This window comes from Ciconia boyciana, chromosome 11, assembly GCF_034638445.1.
Source record: "Ciconia boyciana chromosome 11, ASM3463844v1, whole genome shotgun sequence".
In the NCBI taxonomy this organism is placed as follows: domain Eukaryota; kingdom Metazoa; phylum Chordata; class Aves; order Ciconiiformes; family Ciconiidae; genus Ciconia; species Ciconia boyciana.
Window position 1 is genome coordinate 7607438 of NC_132944.1, and position 19215 is coordinate 7626652.

The window sequence follows — 19215 nt, forward strand, 5'->3', positions numbered from 1 at the left end:
TACTGGCCCTGGAAGGGCCAGATGGGCATAGGAATGGTTGTTTAGGATGAAGCAAGAGCAGTTCCCCTACCTCTTCTTGCTCCAGGCCTTTCTGGGGGTTGAGGCCAGCTCCTTGCGGCTGCCTCAGGGGGTGAGTGAATCCCGCTTTGCTCGCTGCTAAATCTGCCCCTGGGGCGCAGACTGGCCGCCGCCTAATTTTTGAGGGATGCCTGGCTCGGGGTGAGCCGAGGTGGGAAGCCCTCCACCCCACGCGGGATTGCTGCGGGCTGAGGACCGGTGCTGGGGGACCGGAGCGCGGACGGGCCCCCTCCTCTCGTGTCCCCGCGGGCGGGAGCCGCCGCGTCCCCGGGCCGGGGCCGGCTGTGCCGCCGGGGCCGTGCCGGCAGGTGGCAGGCGTGGCCCGGCTGTCGCGCACCCTTCCCCCGCGCCTTGCGTCTCTGCTAGGCGGCCCCAGCGTCCCTGCGGGTCCGGCCCCAGCAGCGGGTGCAGCAGGGGGCCGAGGCAGGGTGGGTGCAGCCCCCCGCGCTCCTTGGGAGCAGCTGGAGCCAGGAGCCAAAGTCGCTGTGCCAGGCTCGGGGGGAGAGGGAGCGCGGGGCTGGGTCCCAGGAGGGGCGGCATCCTCTCTTCGGCTCCCCAGGGGAAGCCGGGTGGGTCGAAACAACCCGAGAGTGCCAGCTCTCTGCCTCAGTTTCCCCCCCAGGATGATGGCAGGGGGAGACAGGCCTGGCGCACTGCGGCGGGGACCCCTGTGCCCTGCGGCAGCCTCCCCCACCTCCCCCCGGTATCCCGGCTGGTGAAGCGGCAAAGTGCTTTGCTGCTCTGGGCTGTGGACGGGGGGGTTTGTTTCCCAGCAGGTGGGCTCGATGGGTCGATAAAGTGCATTTGTGCAGCTCAGCTTCTTCCCAGCCCATCGATCCCCTTCGCAGCGCATCCTCCTGATGAGGGGCGATGCCCCGGGCAAGAGGGGGGCCCCGCCTGCGGTGGGCACAGCACAGCCTTCTCCCGGCTCCGGCTGGCTCCGGCCAGGCTGCTGCAGCAAAGTGCTGCCCCGGTGCCAGGGGCTGAGCCAGCCCCAGCCGCTAACTCCGGCAGAACGGCTGCGGTGCGGAGCCAGGATCGTGCCGTGGGGGCACAGGGTCCCCCCACTGCCTGGTTGTGGGGACAACTGCTGGAGGGGGGGGGTTGCCCAGAGCAGGGCCCCCTCCTGGGGCAAGGCTTTAATGGGGGTCCTGGGGTTGCAGCCCACCCCACATGGTCGATGGGTCAAAGCCCCCCTTCCTGGGGGAAGGCACTGCCGCTGGGCACCCAGGGAAAGGGAGAAGCAGTGGTGTGGGGGCCGTGCAGCCCCCGCACAGCCAGGCATGCCCTCCAGCCCCCGCACCAGGCGCTGGAGCAGGGCACAGAGGCACCGGCGCCTGCCAGCACCCGTGCCTCCAATTTAGGCAGCGCAGCGCTGCTGTTCGTGACTGAATGCGCCGTGGCCCGCTGCCTTCAGAGGGACGTGGTGTCCCTGCCTCCCCAGGGACTGACCTCTGGGGGCGAGAGGGGGAGAAGCCGTGGGACAGGGCCAGCCCCAGAAGCGGATGGTGATGAGGCAGGACTCCCCCTGAGCCGAGGGGAGCTCCCTCGGGCACCTGTCCCGCTGGGGCTGAGCAGCCAAGCTCCCTTGGGGCCAGGGGCACTGCCTCTTCCTGATGGCCTGATCCTGATGCAGGCTGCGCCAGGAGGGTGCTGGCCCACGGCTGAAATGCCAGATGTGGGCTGAGATGGGTCCTAGCAGGGACGCAGAGGGAAGCAGGGCGCTGGAGAGAGGTTTTTGGAGCAGGGCACTGGCAGGAGGAGATGCGGAGCAGTCCCTGGACGGGCAGAGCTGCACTGCAATCCTTCTGTGCCTCAGTTTCCCTATTGCTAAGCAGCAACAGGGTCTCTCCTCTGTGGATGATAGGGGACGAGTAAGGCCTCCGAGCCCCAGCGCACGTGGAGACCCCAGGCTGGGGGGCGAGCGGGACACCCGAAGGGACCCTGTGCCCTTTCCTGGGGGGCAGCAGGGTGAGGGCAGGGCTGCAGCCCAAGGCTCCTCCCAGGCACAGGGCTGGCTGCAGGGTGACCTCCAGGGCCTTGGCACCAGCCAAGCTGTGGCTCCTTCCGGCACCCATAATACACAGAATTAACGATCACTGTCGATCTGGTTTTAAGGTTTGGGATTTTTCTGGCTAGCTTTCAGTATTATTAATATTAAAACTCCCAAGCCCGCTATGCCCTGGCTTTCCAGGAGGCCCTCTGAGCATCGCGAGCTCCTGCGCGCTAATTGAGGCGAGGAAACCGGCCAAGTCGTTAGCGCGAACAGCCTCTCTCCCCAGCGTTCGTTAATCGCTGGAGTTACCAGCCCATGGCGGAGCTCAGCACTCTGCGTGGCCAGCCCCAGGCACGCCTTGCTTGCCCGCTTGGCAGCTTGCACTGTTGCCGAAATGCTGCCTGCAGGCAGGAAAACATCCCTGCGCTGCCAGGTGGGGCTGCCGGAGACCCGGGGTGCAGGGGGACCGGTGTGGAGCGCTCGATGCAGCAACATGTGCTTGGGGCGCTCACAGGAGCTCGGCTTGGCCCTGGGGCTTGGTGTGGGTTGGGTTGGCCCTCCTGCGATCCCCCCCTGCCAAAAAGCCTGCTGTGGCCGGCAGGACGAGCGCTGAGGAGACCAGTGGCCCGGGGCCACCTTGGCTACGTGTGTGCCAAGTGCCGGCCAAAGCCAGGCACCCGCAGCTCCCTGGGGTTTATATCCCAGGTGCCGAAAGCTGGCCTGGAACGGGAGGTGGTGGTTGCTGCTGCGGGGCTGCAGGGGGAGGGCCTGGGGTGGGGGGCGCAGGCACGCGCACACGTGGGTGTGCACGGGTGCGTACGTGCTTGTGCAGCTGCCTGCGCATCCACGCACGCGTGTGTGTGCTTATGCACCTACGTGTGCTCTCGCGCACCCATATGTGCGTGCACGTGTGACTCCTCTCCGTCACCTTTCCCCACTCTGCTGCAGGGGAGTTAACGCGGCTGCTTCCCCTTCTCCCCGCCGTGTCAGTCCATCCTCTCCTGAGCTCCTAAACGTGTCTGAAATACTTCAGAATTGCCCTGGAATAGTTTTCCCTTCCCCACATACGTGATTTCACCCAAATGCCCCACGGCCACCCGGCTCTGGCCTCAGCCGTGGGGCTGTGGCAGGGAGGGATGGGCAGGGCCACGGTGCAGCATCCTGCCGTGTGGCGGGTACCGCTGCGGCCCCCCGGCAGCCTGCCTGTTTGCTGGGGGATGGATGCCCCAGGGGCAGGAGGAGGGCAGCCGAGGTGGGGGGGTGCATGGACAGAGGGCAGCCCCTTCCCCGGGCAGGGGGAGATGGCACCCCACGCCGGGCAGTGCCAGCACCCCCTCCTGCCCCATGTCACAGAGCCCCTGTGGCCCTGGGCGGGTGGCTGTGTCACGCTGGCCACTCTCCCCACCCAGCTCCGCGGGACCAACGTGGATGAGGAAGGGGAGACGTGTCCCTTATCCATTTGCCGCGCCACCCGGATGCTGTTTTGACTGAGAGCCCGTTTCTGGCTTGGGAATCCCATGGTCCAGGTTTCCCTGCTGGGGCGGAAAAAAGGATGGTTTTAATTGACTTGCCATCTGCAGCAACGTGGACCCAATTTGCAGCCCCGGGGGGTGGAGCAGGGGGTTCTGGTGCTCTTGGAAGAAACCAAAAGCAGATGGGGACTGGGATCCCGGGGCCTGGGACCTGCGGCCGCACCCAGCATGGTTATCCCCCTGCCAGGCAGTCGGCTGGGTGCCAGGCCGCGCGCCGGCCCCTGGGGCTCTGCCATGCTGAGCACCAGGCACAGGCAGCTCACCCGTCCTGGGCACTTGGGTATCTTCCAGCGCCAGGCTCTCCCAGGGGAGATGTTTCAGCCTTGCAGAAATGCCAAAACAGGAGAATTTGGAGGGTAAAGAAATGGTTTCCCCAGCAGAGAGCCTTCCCTGTCGCTGGCAGCGAGCTGTCGGTCACCTGCCAGGCAGCGCCGGTGGCCCTGGAGCCGTGGCACGCTGGGCTGGCGGTGGCTGCCACCCAGGGCTGCGGGCAGTGGAGCCGAGCCCCTGGGGGAGAGGGCGAGGGGCTGCAGGCGTCTGGGCAAGCCAGTGCCGAGCTTGATGCAGACAGGGCCCTGGGGATCCAGAGGGCGAGCCGAGCCCCAGTGGCATTTTACGCCTGGGGAGGTTGGCGTGTGTCCCAGACTGCCTCAGTTTCCCTCTTTCCCAGGGCGCAGTGCACACGTGCTCCAAGGGGTCCCCACGCCCCTGATTCCTCTTCCCGCAGGGGCTGGTGAGGGGAATCAGGGCGTGTGATTGACAGGCAGGGCATGATTGACAGCAGGGTGGCGAGCCGCCATGGGATGCCATGTGGTGCCGGGGGTCCCGCGGTGCTGGGAGCAGGTGGTGGTGGGTGCAGGTGGTGCCTGGTCCGGCTCAGGGCACCACACGGAGGGGGATCACCAAGCAGCCCCCACCAAAATACCCAGGGCCCCTCACCCAGCAAGGGGGAGAGGGTTTCGGAGAGCCGGGCCGGCCATGGAAGCAGCGCGACGCACGCCGGAGCCCAGGCGATGGGGGAACCCCAAACCCCCCATGCTGCTCCCTGGGGCACCCGCTGGCCCCGGCCCCGCAGCCCCGGGTGGGCAGAGGGGGCGAGCAGCTCGGGCCCTTCGCCAGGCACGGGAGCGGGGGGAGCCGCTCGCCGTCTCTGCCGGGAGGGAACTTGGATGGGAGACGGCTTCATGTCAGAAACGTTTTCGCAGGAATTTGTCACCACCTACAAACATCTCTTTTTTTTTTTTTTCCCCCTTTTTTTTTTCCCTTTAACAGCAACCAGACCCGGGGGGGATGCGTGCGTGCGGGTGCGCTGGGGAAATGGGGGCTGGGGTTCTTTTGCTCCAGTTCCTCGGAAAAAATTATTTGGTGCTCGTTCCCCTCCTCCGAAGCCTGGTTTTGGGGGAGAAACTGCTTCCTGCAGCAGGAAAAACCAGGCAAGAGAGGGACCGCATTTCCCCCAGCATACCCCACGTGGTCCCCGCAGGGTCGACCCTGTCCTGGGCACCCCAAAACATCTGTGGGCCCTGGAGGCTGCTTAAAACCCCCCACCCCTCAGCTCCATCCCTCTCCCTGGCCCGAATCGGGGTGGGATGCACCCGCAGCATCATTAGCACTCGTCTAGCCGCTGCGGCGGCGGTTTGAACCCATTTGAAATGCACTTGAAAAGGGCGGATTTGATGGGAGGAATGTGACGGGTTTTTGTTCTCCGAGCCCCCCGGTTGAAGATGTGCGTAATGAAGAGCTGTGACTTTCACTCGGGTTATTTTGGGATGGACTACTTTTTTTTCCGAGCTGGTGGAAGACCATCAAAGCGGCGCTTTGAAAAATGTCCCAGTGTATAAATAACTCTGCTGAGAGCAGAATAACGCGGGCTCCCGCGCGCGGCGCGCCGAGACGAGGCAGACGGCATCTGCCACGCGACGTTGCATTATAAAAAGGAATTATTCATCCCTTCCTCTAATTAACCGGGTACCGCTCCCCCACGCAGGAGGGATGGCCCAGCACGGGGAGCGCTCCCGGCCACGCCGGCGGAGCGGATGCTGCTCCCGGGGCCCCCCCGTGTTCCCCCCCGGACCCACACGCCTGCCAGCACCGGCAGCGGGTGGGAGCAGGCAGGCTGGTGCTCCCTGCCACGGGGGAACGGCGAGGCGGGCGAGCTGGTATCGGAAAACCTGAGTTCCCGGGGGACTCACTATCGCCGGAAAACACCTGACCCACCGCCTCGCCATTCTCCCACCGAAATCCAGGCAAAGGGAGCAGGATGGGGGGCAAGCCCTCGGCACCCCACTAGCTCGTGGGTTCCTAGGCTGCGTTTTATGGTGCCTGGGTCTCACTCGGGGCCGCGAGCATTGCGTGGGGCGTCCTGCAAAGAGCAGCCTTTGGTCGCAGATCTGCCCAGAGACTCGGAGATGCATGGCTCAGCCGCACCCCGGAGTGGGTTTTGGGGAGATCCCAGAGGGATGGGAGCAGCAAGGGGGGCCCCGCACCCCCATCCCTGGGAGGGAAGTGGCCGCAGTGGCAGCAGCCGGGCAGGCTCAACGCCGCGGCTGTGCCCTGGCAAGGACACAGCGGCCGGGACCTCCTGGGAGGGAGACTAATTTTAGGAGCACTCCGGAGGGGCTATTTTGGACCCTTTGCTCTGCGTGAGTCACCTGCTATTTCTCGACCCCGCTGGGGCTATTTCCGTGGCAGAGTGATTTACGTGGGCTGGGACAATGCTGCTGCCGCTCGCCTGGGGGCTTGGAGCCCAAAGCCATGCTGGGTGCACAAAGCCCCCGAGCAGGGGGCAGGGAGGGTGCCCAGGCTGCCTGCTGGGGCTCCCAGCAGCTCCCGTGCGGTGCCAGGGATGCCCACAGCGGGGTGGACCAACCTGGAGCCCATCCCACCTCCCTGCCACCTTCTTAGGGGACCACATGGTTGGGCTTGGAGCCCCTCAGACCTCTTCCTCCAGCGCTTCCCAGGAGAGATGGACAGGGAGAGGTTGGAAATGGGGGTGGGGTGGGGTGGTGGTGCAGCTGGCAGCTATGGGGAGGTGGACATCTCCGTCTGGGGGGGTGCTCGGGGCTGAACATCCCATGGGCCACCCGCTCCCCACCACACTGGGCTCCCCCTCCCCAAAACCTGCTGCTTTGGAGCCCGCCAGGCAAAAACCTGCCTGTTTCGGGGTTGTCAGAGCAACGTGATGCACCTTTCAGTTACCACGGCAACCTCAGCGAGAAGTTTTTAAAATTCAGGCAAGGTAATTTCTCCTCGCCGCTGCGATTTCGTTATCGCTCGGCTTGCCGTTCCCCAGGGACGCGGCATCCTGCCTTGCTCCTCCACCAGCAAGGTGGGATCTCAGAGATAAGAAACGCCGGGGCTGGCTTGGGCTGCGAGGAGGGGGAGCGAGCGGGAGCCTTCTCTGCACCCCTTTAGCAGGCCTGGCCCCAGAAACGTGGGGTGATACTTAATGAGCATCGGGGGGAGCAGATCACGAGTACCCTGAGCTTAGGGAGAGCAGATAGATGGGCAGAAGGAGGGATGAAGGCAAGGGCGGATGGTGAGGTGGGTTGATGGGGCAGAAGAAGGAGTGAAGGCAAGGGTGGATGGCTGGTGAATAGATGGGGGAGAAGGAGGGGTGAAGGCAAAGATGGAAGGGGGGGTGGATACCTGGGTGAGTTGGTGGGTGGATGCATGGCTGGACGGACAGATATCTCCAGCTACCAGCCAGATGGACGAAGAAACCACCATGGGGTGGGTGGCAGGCCCTATGTAACCCCTGAGGGTCGTGCACTCAACAGCAGGTTGAGCTGCTGTCCCCTCACTTCTCCCCGTGGAGAGTACAGAACTGCTGGCCTCCACCATACCTTCACCTCCAGGACCTCAAGAGACAGTAGGTCCCTCTCGTGCTGCCCCAGGCCCCGTGGGCCTCCCCCGTGGGAGGACGAGGGGGCTCCCGTAGCACTGGCAAAGCCTTGGCAGCCTTGTGCAATCCAGCCCCCCTCCTGCCCCCCCAGCTCCAGCCCAGAGGAGAAACCCAAGACTAATATTAGGGTTTGGAGGGTCAGGAAAGCCACGGGGTTGAAGGTCCCTTTCGGGAAGGGGAGGGAGGGCCGGGTGCAAACACAGAGCTGCCTGTTCTCCTGCCCGCGCCGCCCCACGGGCTGCACGGCTGCTGGAGAGCACATGGCCCTGCCGAGCCCCCTGGCCCCAGCCCAAATGTTGTTTATCATAAAGAACTAACGAGCTTAATTAGGGATGTGTCTGCGATAAGGTTATCAACTCATAAACACTCTGGTCCCCCTGATGGCAGCCCAGCAGCTACCGAATGAGCTCGTCGTCTCACGCGAATCTGGCTGGGAGGGCATGCGCTCCAGGAGGGTTCCATTCTGCCTGCAACGCTGGTCACCAGGGCAGGGGGTGTGGGGCTGGGAGAGGCTGCGGTCGTGCAAGGGAGGAGGCAGAGGGGTGGACTCTGCTCCAGCAGGATGCCTTCCTCCCCGCAGGACAGGCCCTTGCCCCACCATTAGGTTTCAGAGTGAACACTTACTGGAAGGGGCAGAACAATGCATTCCCAGCCCTTGAGATGGAGATGCCCATAGCAACAGCCGGTTTCCTGAGGGGAGCCTGCGGACACGTCTTGTGGGGACGTGCCCCCCCCAGGGAGAGACATGGCCAGGAAGAGAGCGGAAGAGGGAGGTGGAGTGCGGAGGCTCCTGGCTATGGAGGCGGTGAAGGCTCCTTTCCAGCTCTGTGAGCCTCTCTAGCGAGAATCTGACAGCCCTGAGCAAGGCTCCCCATCCTCGTGGGCTGTTGGCACAGGCTCACCATACTGCTGGGAGCCGGCTGTTCTGTCCCCTCTGCTGCATGTTCACTCTGGAACCTAATGGTGGGAGCTGAGGGGGCAGCTTTGGCAGACAGGGCATTGTCACGCTGTGCAAGTGTACACCAGCAGGGACACGTTCCGGGCGGAGGGTGCAAGCAGGGCTGTGGGCAGGGTGCAGGCAGGGCTGTAGGCAGGCCACCAGGTCCAGGGCTTGGCACCCCCCTGCCAGCCCCATCCTGCTGGGGTTGGCAGATTTATTCCTCCGTGCAGGCGGCAGCAATTCCTGCTCCCCGGCTGCTTTTGCTAATGGAGCCGGCCCTGGGCGAGGGTTGCAGCACGTGGGACGCTCATCTTCAGCCGTCTTCCCCAGGGAATCAGGCTGTCACTGTCCCCCGCGGGGGCTGCCATCAGCCCAGGGGGACAGGCAGCATCTTGTCACCGGTACCTGCTGCAGCGCTTTCCTTAATGACGAGCTCTGCTTGTCTGTCCCCTCAATTAACTCTGCTGTGCCGGCTCATTAGGCTGCACATGCTGAGAAACGCCGCAGCAGAGGGATGCTGCAGTCTCACAGGCGTGCAACGCCAGCTCAGAAATGCATATAGATAGATAGATAAATAGATAGATAGATGGATAGATAGACAGATAGATAGATCTCCCCATAGATGCACACAGAGGCACACGGTCCTGAGCACACGCACGTGCTGACACACGCACACGCATGCCCGGCCATGCACATGCTGCTGACCACGCGTGTCCCAGCAACACCCCCTCCCCGCCAGCCCGCACACCCACCCTCCGCCTGCGCCCCAGCTCCTGCTCTTCCTGCTAATTGCAGGAGCTAAGGGCAACGGAAAGTTTTGCGGGGAAGGCGCGCGGAGCCACCGTCTCTAGACCGGGGCTTTGCCAGGCTCCATCCCACCCCGAGCCGAGGAGCTGGGAGTGGGGTGCGTGGGGCAGGATGCTGCTTCAGCACCCACGGCCCATCTCGGGCGTCTCGCCGCTCCCCCTCCAGCCAGAGGACGTGCGGGCAGAGCGGCCACGTCTCGCACATCAGCCCTGCCCACGGCTCTCTTGGCCTCCGGCCTGGAGGGCAGCAGGTGACGAAAACTGAGCCCCTGCCTGGAAGGAGATGAAAGGCGGCTCGCAGCTGCGGACACCCGACGCCACCTGCCCGGGGTGCATGGGCAGGAGCCGGGACGTCCTTGCTGCCGTGGGCAGACCCCCGTCCGGCGGAGGCGGTGCAGGCTCTCCAAACCCGGGCGCAGGCAGCACCCTGTCAGGAGCTGCCTGCCCGTCAGGCAGCAGAGGAGCCCCGTGGTCCCACCAGCCCTTGGGCGAGCTTCCCAGGACGAGCTGTGGCAGGGAATCCCCCCCACGCAACGGGGAGAGGCGGCTCCCACCGTGCCTCAGTTTACCCTCTGCCAAACGCCTCTCCTTCCAGGTGTCTCCGCTGGGGAGAAGAGGTGCATGCCTGGGAGATGGGGCCGTGGGAGTGGGGGAGGTCTGTCCCGCCAGCCCCCTGGCCGGGACATACCCCACGGCCTCCCTCCAGCTGAGCACCAGCATGCTTGCCCGAGGACAGACGTGTCCCAAGCCCCCATCCTGCCTGCCGGGGCCATCTCCATCACTGTGGGAGTAAATCTGAGCTCTGGGGCAGGCTGAGGAATTTCTAGCCCAGCCACCTGGGACTCGCCCCCGTCCTGCTCCGGCAGCCCTTTCCCCTCCGTCAGCACCTGCCATGTGTGCCCAGTGCCGCCTCCTCCTCCTGGCTAATCCCTCGCTCCATAAATCACCCCCCACGCCCTGGGCTGCCCCACGGGGCTGGGGGCTGCCAGCACCCGGCAAGGGACAGCCCGGCTTTGCGGCACTGGCACCGGCACCTGGGGCGGGAGCGCTCAGCCCCCTGAGAAGGAGAAGAGCTCAGTGACACAGCCATGGCAGCTGAGATGTCTTAGTTGGCCAAGACATCACCTGGATGAGTTGTCCCCATCCCTCGCAGCCCTCCTAGCCATGCAGGCCACCATGGGGAGGTGGCCAACCCCCCCAGTTTAAGCAGCGCTGCCCGGTGCCCCCTGCATTGGCGTCTCCCTGCTTTAGCCTGGAAGCAGTGAAATAGCTGCAAGTCACCAGCAGCACTGTCACCTCCCGGCTCCTCGTCACCTCCATCCCAGGGCACCAGCGAATGCCCTGGGGCTACACAGGGAATTTGTTCCTGCTATTTGCCTCCTGCCTCCGAACCAGGTTTGACTCTGCCACAGGTTTCCCCTGCTCTCGGCATCCCATCCCATCGACACTACAGCATCCCAGGCCGTCTCCCACCTGCCCCCCCAACCCAGCACCCGGTCTCAGCCCTGCGGGATGCCCAAGGATTGGTCCTGCCCAGGAGTCCTGGCTCCTGCATCCTGCTGCTGGGTCACCATCTCCACCGGGAAGCCCGTGGCTGGTCATTACCCCTGCGCTGAGACATTGTGCTGCAACGTTCCAATCCTTGGTGGGGAGACAAAAAACAGTAAGCCAGTTTTGAGGCCCGTGCCCTTCCTGCAAAGCTGGCCGAGGCTTAAAATTGCAACCCTGGGAGCTGGGAAACATGTTTTCTCTGGGTTTTGCGGCAGGTTTGTGGCTCAGGTGACAGCTGCCTGCTCCGGGTGATTCATCCCAATTTAATTTCCCCGCTTGCTTTGGCACCGCTCGGTGCCTCTCGGCCCCTGACGGCGTCTCCCCAAGATGACGAGCCCCCAGGTTGTTTTTCTCCTCCATCCGTTCTGTGGTGGAGCGGGATATTAGGTAAATCACATCCTTCCTCCACTGCGGCCGCCCACCTCCCTCCCACGCTCCAGCCTGGGGCTGCCTGCCTGCCTGCCTGCCTGTCCCAACCTCGGCCGCTTTGATCCCTGCCCCACGGGGTCATCCCCCTCCCGGGGTGCCTGGATGTCCCCCCCCCAGTGGCTGGGCATCCCTGGGCATCTCCTGACCCCCTGGACATCTCCCGACCAGGACAGACAGATCCGGATCCGTCCCCTTTGCTGGGGGTCATGCCGCATCCCGAGTGGGCTCTGCCTCCAGACATCGCTGCCTCCCTGGGCCCCATGCATGCCCTCGGCATGGCGGAGGCAAAGCCCTGAGCCCTGGCCTGGGCAAAGGGAGGTCTCCTGGGGCAGGACCCCCCCCCAAAAGGCTGTGAGGAGCATCTGCATCCCCCTCCGGTGGCTTTTCCAGCCCAGGACTGGCACTAACCTTTGGCGCGGCAGCAGCTCCCCCGGCCCGCCCTCCCTGGTGGGTTGCATATTTTTAGCTGACAAAGACAAGGGGAAAAAAAAAGAGAGAGAGAGAAGAGAAACAAAGAGGAAAAAGGCTCCTTTTTTGTGGGGTTTTGAAAAAAATGGAAATTACCCTGCAGAGGAGGGGAGAAGGGCCAGGGGCTTTCAAAGCATCTTATCCACACTGGAAGGGATGCAGAGAAGATGCTCCAGGCCATGTGGCCTTTGGTGGCTTTGAAGTTCAGGAGGCAGCCGGGGAGGGATGGTGGTGAAGGGCAAGGCAGGGAGGCAGCTTCCCGGCGAGGCACGTGCCGGCATCGGCATCGGCTGCCTGGGCCTTGCTTGCCCCTGGGCTGGAGCCCAGCCTCAGGGAGGGTGCAGCCCCCCAGCAAGGAGCCAGCCCTGGGGCGATGGGGCTGCGGAGGTGCCAGGAAGCGGTCCAGGGCAGCGGGAGTGATGGGGGTCGGATCCTGCATCCCCCCTTGTCGCGCCTGCTGGTTGCCACGGCGACCCGGGAGCAGGAGCATCCTTTCGACAGATTTTTGCCGGGAAGGGGAGAGGCAGGTTGTGCTTCTGCAAGAGGGGAGGGGAGATCCAAGGGCAGCATGGCTGCAGGGGTCGGGGGAACTCTCCCAGTTCCCCCAGTCTCCATGGAGAACCCTTCCACCAGTATTCCCACCGCAGAGTCAGTGTGGGCTCCAGATTCATGCTGGGATGAACATCCTTCCTCCACCCTAGAGGGATGCTGCGGGTGGCTGGGCCGTGCTGGGCGCAGGGCTGTGGCCAGCATCTCCGTCCTTGCCAGGATGAAGGCAGCCATCCCTGGACACATCCTAGCAAGGGGTCTTGGAGCTGAGTGATCGCCAAGTCCCACAGCCAAAAGTCCTCTCCAGTTTCCTGGTGCTATTTTCTCCCTGCACACTGATCCAGCTCCCTGGCCAGCTTCTCTGGGAGGACCCACGTGCATGGAGGTGTCCCAGTTTCTTCCAGCCCTTGAGCCATTCCGGCTGCCACCGCCCTGTCCTCTCCAGCTCCTCCATGCCCGCCGATGCCCACGGCTGTACCACTGACCCACTTACATGGCACGCCGGCACGTCGGGGCTGTGCCGCAGAGCTTCTGGCCCCCACCTTCTGCCCACGTTGCCTTCCCAGGCTCTTGAAAGCCCTTGGTAGCCCCAGAAAATTGGGAGGTTATCTTAAAACTGTTGAGTTAGTCTGATTCTCCCTCTCCTGCAGATGACATTGAGCATCTCCCTGCATTTGGGGGGCTGCAAAACAGCTCCAGACAGCAGCGAAGGGGAGGCCAGAGGCTCTGCACCTCGACCGGTGCTGCCCCTACCCTGAAGATGATGCTTCTCTTGTCCCAGTGCAGTGACCTGCAATGGTCCTCATGCCATCTCCTGCGTGGCAAGTGCAGCACTGCCATGGGGCAGGGACCAGCTATGGGGCAGGCGGTCCCAGTCGTGTCCCCAGCTTTCCTCCAGAGCAGGGAAAGGATCTTGTATTGCTCTGAAATAATCGGCATTCCTAAATTTGGCATGCACGGGGAGGTGTCAGAGGGGATGTGGCCAAGCCCTGTGGCACATCCGCACACTGTGACACATCCCTGCCTCCCCGTCCATGTCCCTGTGCCCCGGCATCGCTCTCCACCAGCCCCCCGGGCACAGGGAGCTGCACAGGATGCCCAGGGCACCCCGCAGGAAAGCTGGGAGCCGGGGCCATCACCCCAGGTCTGGTTTCCATCAGCACAGCCCCTGCCCATTTCCATGGCAACACGTGGGGTGCCACAGATGCAGTCCCACACCATGCCACAGTCCCACGCCATGCCACAGTCCCACGCCGTGCCACAGTCCCCTGCGTGCATGGGGGCCAGAGGGCACTGGGATGCTTGGTCCTGGTCAGGCGCACCGTGATGCTCCTGCTGCTGCAGAGCCTGGGGATGTGCTTGTGGGGCCAGGGGGAAGAGATGGACGAGATGGGACTGCCCCCCATGCAAGGGAGGGTGATGGCTCCTTCCTCCGGCGCATGGAGACCTGCAAGGATGGTTGACCTCGGTGCTGCCATCCAAACCGCAGCTGGGGGTGGACGTCCTGCTCGTCCTCCTGGCTCGGAAACTGGCACGGAGGCAGAGCAGGATGGGTCCCCGTGGCCAGGCTTGGCGCGGGCAGCACCGCACGTCCCCTGCCCACGGCCCCAGGCAGGGCTTGTGCGCTGTGACTGTCATCCCAAGCCTCCTGGGGTGCAGCTGGGGAGCGAAACACCCAGTCCCGGGGGCAGCGCTGGCTCCGGCAATTCCCATTTCACAAGGCTCGGCCTCTCCCCAGCCTTGTGCCCAGCAGCACATCATGCTGCAGACATTAGCGGAGCACCCGTCTGCCCTCCTTCACAAGCTCATGCTCTGCCTGGGGACCCCCCGGCAGGATCTGCCCCCACCTTTGCAGACGGCTATCGATCTGCCAAGAGCCTCGCCATCATCGGGCAAGAGCTGCTCTTCAAACACCTTCACTGTCGGTGCTGGGCATCGATCCGGCGCCACCTTTCACGTCCTCGCCGCACCCCCTTCCTGGACGAGCCACGACTGGGCTGTCCTCTGCCCAAGAGACTCTGCTTTGTCCAGTGCCTGTCTTGCTCTGGCCCCTCAGCCCCCTGCCCCACAGCACCCGCTGCCAGGTGGTGCTGCCCTCCTGCCTCAGTTTCCCCGCTTGCGAAGTGCAGGGCTCAGTGACCCCGGGGGCAGCGCTGGCGCAGGGGCTGGGCTGGGGGCAGCTCTGCCTGGAGGCATCTCTGGGTGCAGGGCACATCTGGGCGGCCAGACCCGCTCTGCCAGGGGACAACAGGCTCGGCTTGTCCCCGCGTCACCCTTGCCGCACCCACTGTCTCCCTCTGCTTGTCCTCTCGCCTCACCGGGACCTCACCCTGCCCATCTGGGGAAGACCCCTCCGCTACTACGGCCAGGGGACCTGCTCGGGCACCCGCTCCGGTGCAACCCCCCGTTGGCTTTCCCAGCTCGTCACGGTGCGAGGCGGAGGAGATGACATCCTCGCTCCTGCCAAGACAAACACGGCGCCTTCCAAACACGCAGGGCTTGGCAAGCCTGCGCCTCGGCCATCGATCACTGAGCCTGCCGCACTCCAGCCCACGACAGCCTGGCTGGGGAGCGGAGCAGGGGAGAAGCAGTGGGGAGTTCGGGGGGGCTCTCGACAAACCCCCCCCACCCCGGGGGCTGCTGGCTGAAGGACGGAGCGCCCAGCTTCATCCCCTGCCGGGGACTGTGGATGTGCTCTGGGCTCCTGGCACCCACCCGCTGCTGCCACAGGGTGCTGAGCAATGCCGGGGTGTCGGTCCCAAACCCCTTGGCACACAGAGGGTGCCCAGGGTGGGGACAGCTGATCCCCGGGGTGGCTGTGCCGAAGGGTGCCCTGCAGCTGCTGGCTTAGGCCCAGGCAGAAAGTTGGCCAGAGCCACCTCCAGGCTCTTACAATAATAAACCCCACTCAGGCAAGCATTTGTCACCGGGGCTGGAGCAGCAAGGGCCCAGATATCCCAAACATCTGCGGGAGGGAGCGTGGGAGGCAGAGGGCAATCGGGGAGGTCCTGGGAGGGGCAGGCAAGGTCTGTCCTCTCCACAGTGTCCTAGGACGGTGGCAGGAGAGCGTGGCATCACCAGGTCAGCCCTTCCAGTGGGCTCGATTCAGCTTGGAGGGGCAAATCCTGCTCCTTCCTTGCATCCCCTGCAGCGGTTCCTGGGCTGGGACGTGCTCAGGGTTATGTAGGAAGCTGGCACCTCTGAGAGCTGCGGCGTGCAGGCAGCCTGGGGGGACTGGGGGTCAGAGGCTGCTCTCATGGCAGCGTCAGGCTGAGCCAGGCTGCAAGTGCGCAGCTGTGGCACTGCTGCCTCCATGCAGCGAGGTGTGCAGTTCTCAGCAGCGAGGAAAGGGAGCAGCCACCCTGGGGGAAATCCCACAGCCGCTGCTCTCTCCTGTCTCCTTTACTGGCCCCCATCTTCAGGGGACACCTGCAGCTGGATCTCTCCTGGGGGCTGGGGCACCCCTCAGCATCGCTTCCCACAGTGGGGTGGGAAGAGCAGAGTGCTGGGATGGGTGAGGGGAGGCCCAGCCCCTCACCCCGTACCCCTCTGCCTCCCCTCCAGCCCTTGCATCCCCCTGCCCTGCACTGCAGCTCCTCCCTCCCCCAGACCCTGCATCCCCCTGCCTTTGCATCCCCCAGACCCTGCATCCCCCGGACCCTGCATCCCCCAGACTCTGCATCCCCCCAGTCCCTGCATCCCCCAGTCCCTGCATCCCCCACCCTTGCATCGCCCAGACTCTGCATCCCCCACCCTTGCATCCCGCAGTCCCTGCATCCCGCAGTCCCTGCACCCCCTGCCCTGCAACTCTCTGCCCTGCATCCCCCTGTCCTGCCAGCCCCGTGCCCGCCTTCCCAGCCCCCAGCCGCAGCGTCTCCCAGCCCTGCACAGCCCTGCCCACAGTGTGGCTGCTCGCCGCTGGCCACCGTGCCCCCAGCGAAGCCCTGGCTCGCCATTGCTGCCCGCTCCTGCCCGGCTCTCCGCAGAACGGTGCCAGGCTGCGGCACCCCGGGGACTTGGAGGGCCACCCCCACTGCCCAGCCGGGCTGGGGGGCACTGGCAGTACCGCGTAGTCGCTCCTGTGAGTCAAATGTCCCTGTCCCCGGGCGCGGCGAGGGGCAGATGCCGCTCCCCAGAGGCTGCGGGCGAGGAGCAGGGCAGCAGAGGGTTAAGCAGCCGCCTGGCAGGCGGGAAGGGGACCGAGAGGAGGGGGGGGAGATGGAGCGAGTTTGTTTAATAGCTGGAGACAAGCTATGCAGCTGTGCAGGTCGGACGGGCCCTGCAGCCCCCCGACCCCTGCCCCCCGCCCCCAGCCTGCCCGGGCACGGCCCCCCCGGGCTGCCCCAGGGCAGGGCAGGCAGGGCAGGCAGGGCAGGGCAGGCTGGCGGGCACGGGGCTGGCTGCTGGGCAGCGCCGCAGGGTTATAAAAAGCAGGAATGCTCCCCCCCGCAGCAGGACGCCGAAGGCAACGCCTGCCAGCCCCGCAGGGAAGGTAGCGCTGCCCGGCCGGCCGGCAGCGGGAGCGGGGGGGGGGCTGGCACGGAGGGCTCCTAGCACCCAAGGCCCCAGCCCGGGGTGCCGGGGGTGCTTTGGCACCGGGGCACGACCCAAAGGACTGAGCAGGTCCTGGGGTCCCCGCGGGCTCCCTGGGGCGGGTGGCGGCGGGTCGGTCCCCAGGCTGGCACGGAGGGGCCACCAAAGGCGGTCCAGGCACCTCCCCGCAGCTCGGCTGCCAGCACTGCTCGGCTCCCTCCTGGCGTCATCCTCCTCGCCGGGGACACCCACCCTGGCACCCACCGGCATCTGCTGCCTGGGGCGGGCGAGACGGGGACCCCTGGCCCCGAGGAGGAGGCGTGAGACGGCAGGCAGGCCGGGGACAGATGGCCGGAGCACGAAGCTGGCACGGGCTGTGCCGAGGCGTCCGCGAGCAGCCTGGGGCCTGCGGCACCGCTGCGCTGCAGGGCCAGGGAGGCGAGGAGATGGGGAGAGAAGGGGGGAATGGGGATGGGGGGAGATAGGGGTGGGAATGGGGACAGGAACGGGAATGAGGACAAGGGACAGGAATGGGTTGGGAATGGGAACCGGGACAGGAAAAGGGGTGGGAATGGGGATAGGGGTGGGAATGGGGACAGGAACAGGGATGGGGACAGGGATAGGGATGGGAATGGGGACAGACACAGGTACAGGGATGGCAATGGGGGTGGCGACAGGAATAGGGATGGAAACGGGAGTGGGGACAGGAACAGGAACAGGGATGGGGACAATGATAGGAATGAGAATGGGGGTGGGGACAGGGATAGGAGTGGCAACAGGGAGAGGAATGGGGATGGGGACGGGGATAGGGTACCAGAGGGGTGGCTGGTGCCCATCCCAGGCCTGCAGGCCAGGGTCGGGGAGATAAAGAAGAGCTCACAGGAGCTGGGACAGGCGGGCAGCCGCCCTCAGCAGTGGCGTGAGTGGGGCTGCATCGGGGCTTCCCATCACTGGTGCTCTAGGGAGAGCTCGTGGTGAGGGGAAGGGTCCGAGGGTCACTGCATCCCCCATTTATGAAGAGGCCCACCCCTCAGAGAGCCTTGGAGGTGTAAAGAGTCTGGGGGCCAATTAACCTCACTGGTTAATTAGGACAGGAAGCCACAGGCTTAAACTGTAGCAGGGAAGAAGGAAGTCATGGGGAAGGCTGATTTATAACGATGGGGACTTGGGAGAGTCGGGCAGTTAATGGCTCAGTTCTGGGTTAATGATACACCGGGTGGGGCCAGGACCCTTTCGGTGCCGGTGAGCCAGGGTTTGTGGGGATGGGGAGGGGGTGGGGGGGACCCGGCTGCACAGCCCTGGCCCCTTGGCAGGTCTCCGGGACCCCCACACCCATTCCGGGGGGCAGGTCCCAGGAGGGTGGCCTGGGGCAGGGCTGGCACCCCCTCTCCTGCCTGGTGTCACCCCAGCGCAGCTCGAGGGAGCACCCGCAGCCCCCCCAGCACCAGGCAGGTGGGGGGGGGCTGAGAGCAGCCTACGGCTGCGGCTGCCCCAGTTTAATTTGCTGCCAAATGTGTGTCACCACCCCCAGAACTGCAACCGGGGGCTGCGAGGCTGCACCAGAGACTGGTGGCCTGGGGATGCTGTGAGCCCGGGGAGGACGGGTGACCTGCCGAGGTGCCAGCACAGGGGAGAGGGTGCCCTGAAGCATTGCCCAACTCTCCAGCTGCAAGGAGAGAAAGTGAGACGGGAAATTCAGGACAGCCTTTGTGTTTGGACCAGACCACGAGAGACTGGGGCTCCGAGGGGAAAATAAAACCTCTTCTTAGAAATTCTTTTATCCCAGGAAGCTCTTGCGTATCGTGTTTCGGGCCATTTATTTGTACTGCTGACTGGGGCCATTACGGCCACCCTCTCCCGCACACAGAGTGGCCGGTGATGAGAAGCCGGCAACAAACTCCTTGTTTTTAAGAGAAAGCCAGAGGAGAAGCGTGAGGGTGAAGGATGGAACCTGCTTATTTCCGAGGAGCCATCCCTGGGAAAAGAGGTGGCAGCGGGGTGCAGAACACAGCGGGGCTGGGAACAGACACCCCATCTGTCTCTTTCTCCAGCCTCAGTGGGTGCCCAGGTGACAAGGTGGCCCTGCCTGGCAGGAGACCCTGCCCGGCAGGAGACCCTGCCCCACAAACTGTCCCCTCTCCCTTCGGTGGAACTGGGGGGATGGAGGGGCACTGGGACAGAGTGGGGGGCTGCGCTCGGGGGGGAATTGCTCCAGCAGCAAGGTCTTCTTGCGGGTGTCTACTGCTCTCCATCCCGTGCCCCTTGTGCTGGGACAGCCCTGGCTCCCCCATGCCCTGCTCCTGCCCGGGGAGCCGGGCTCAGAGGCCCAGGCCCACCCACCCACACGATGGGTCTAAGATCAGGGCACCTTCCCCTCCGGCACCCCTTTTTGTGCTTTCTCAGCATCCTTAACGCCTCGTTACCCTGCG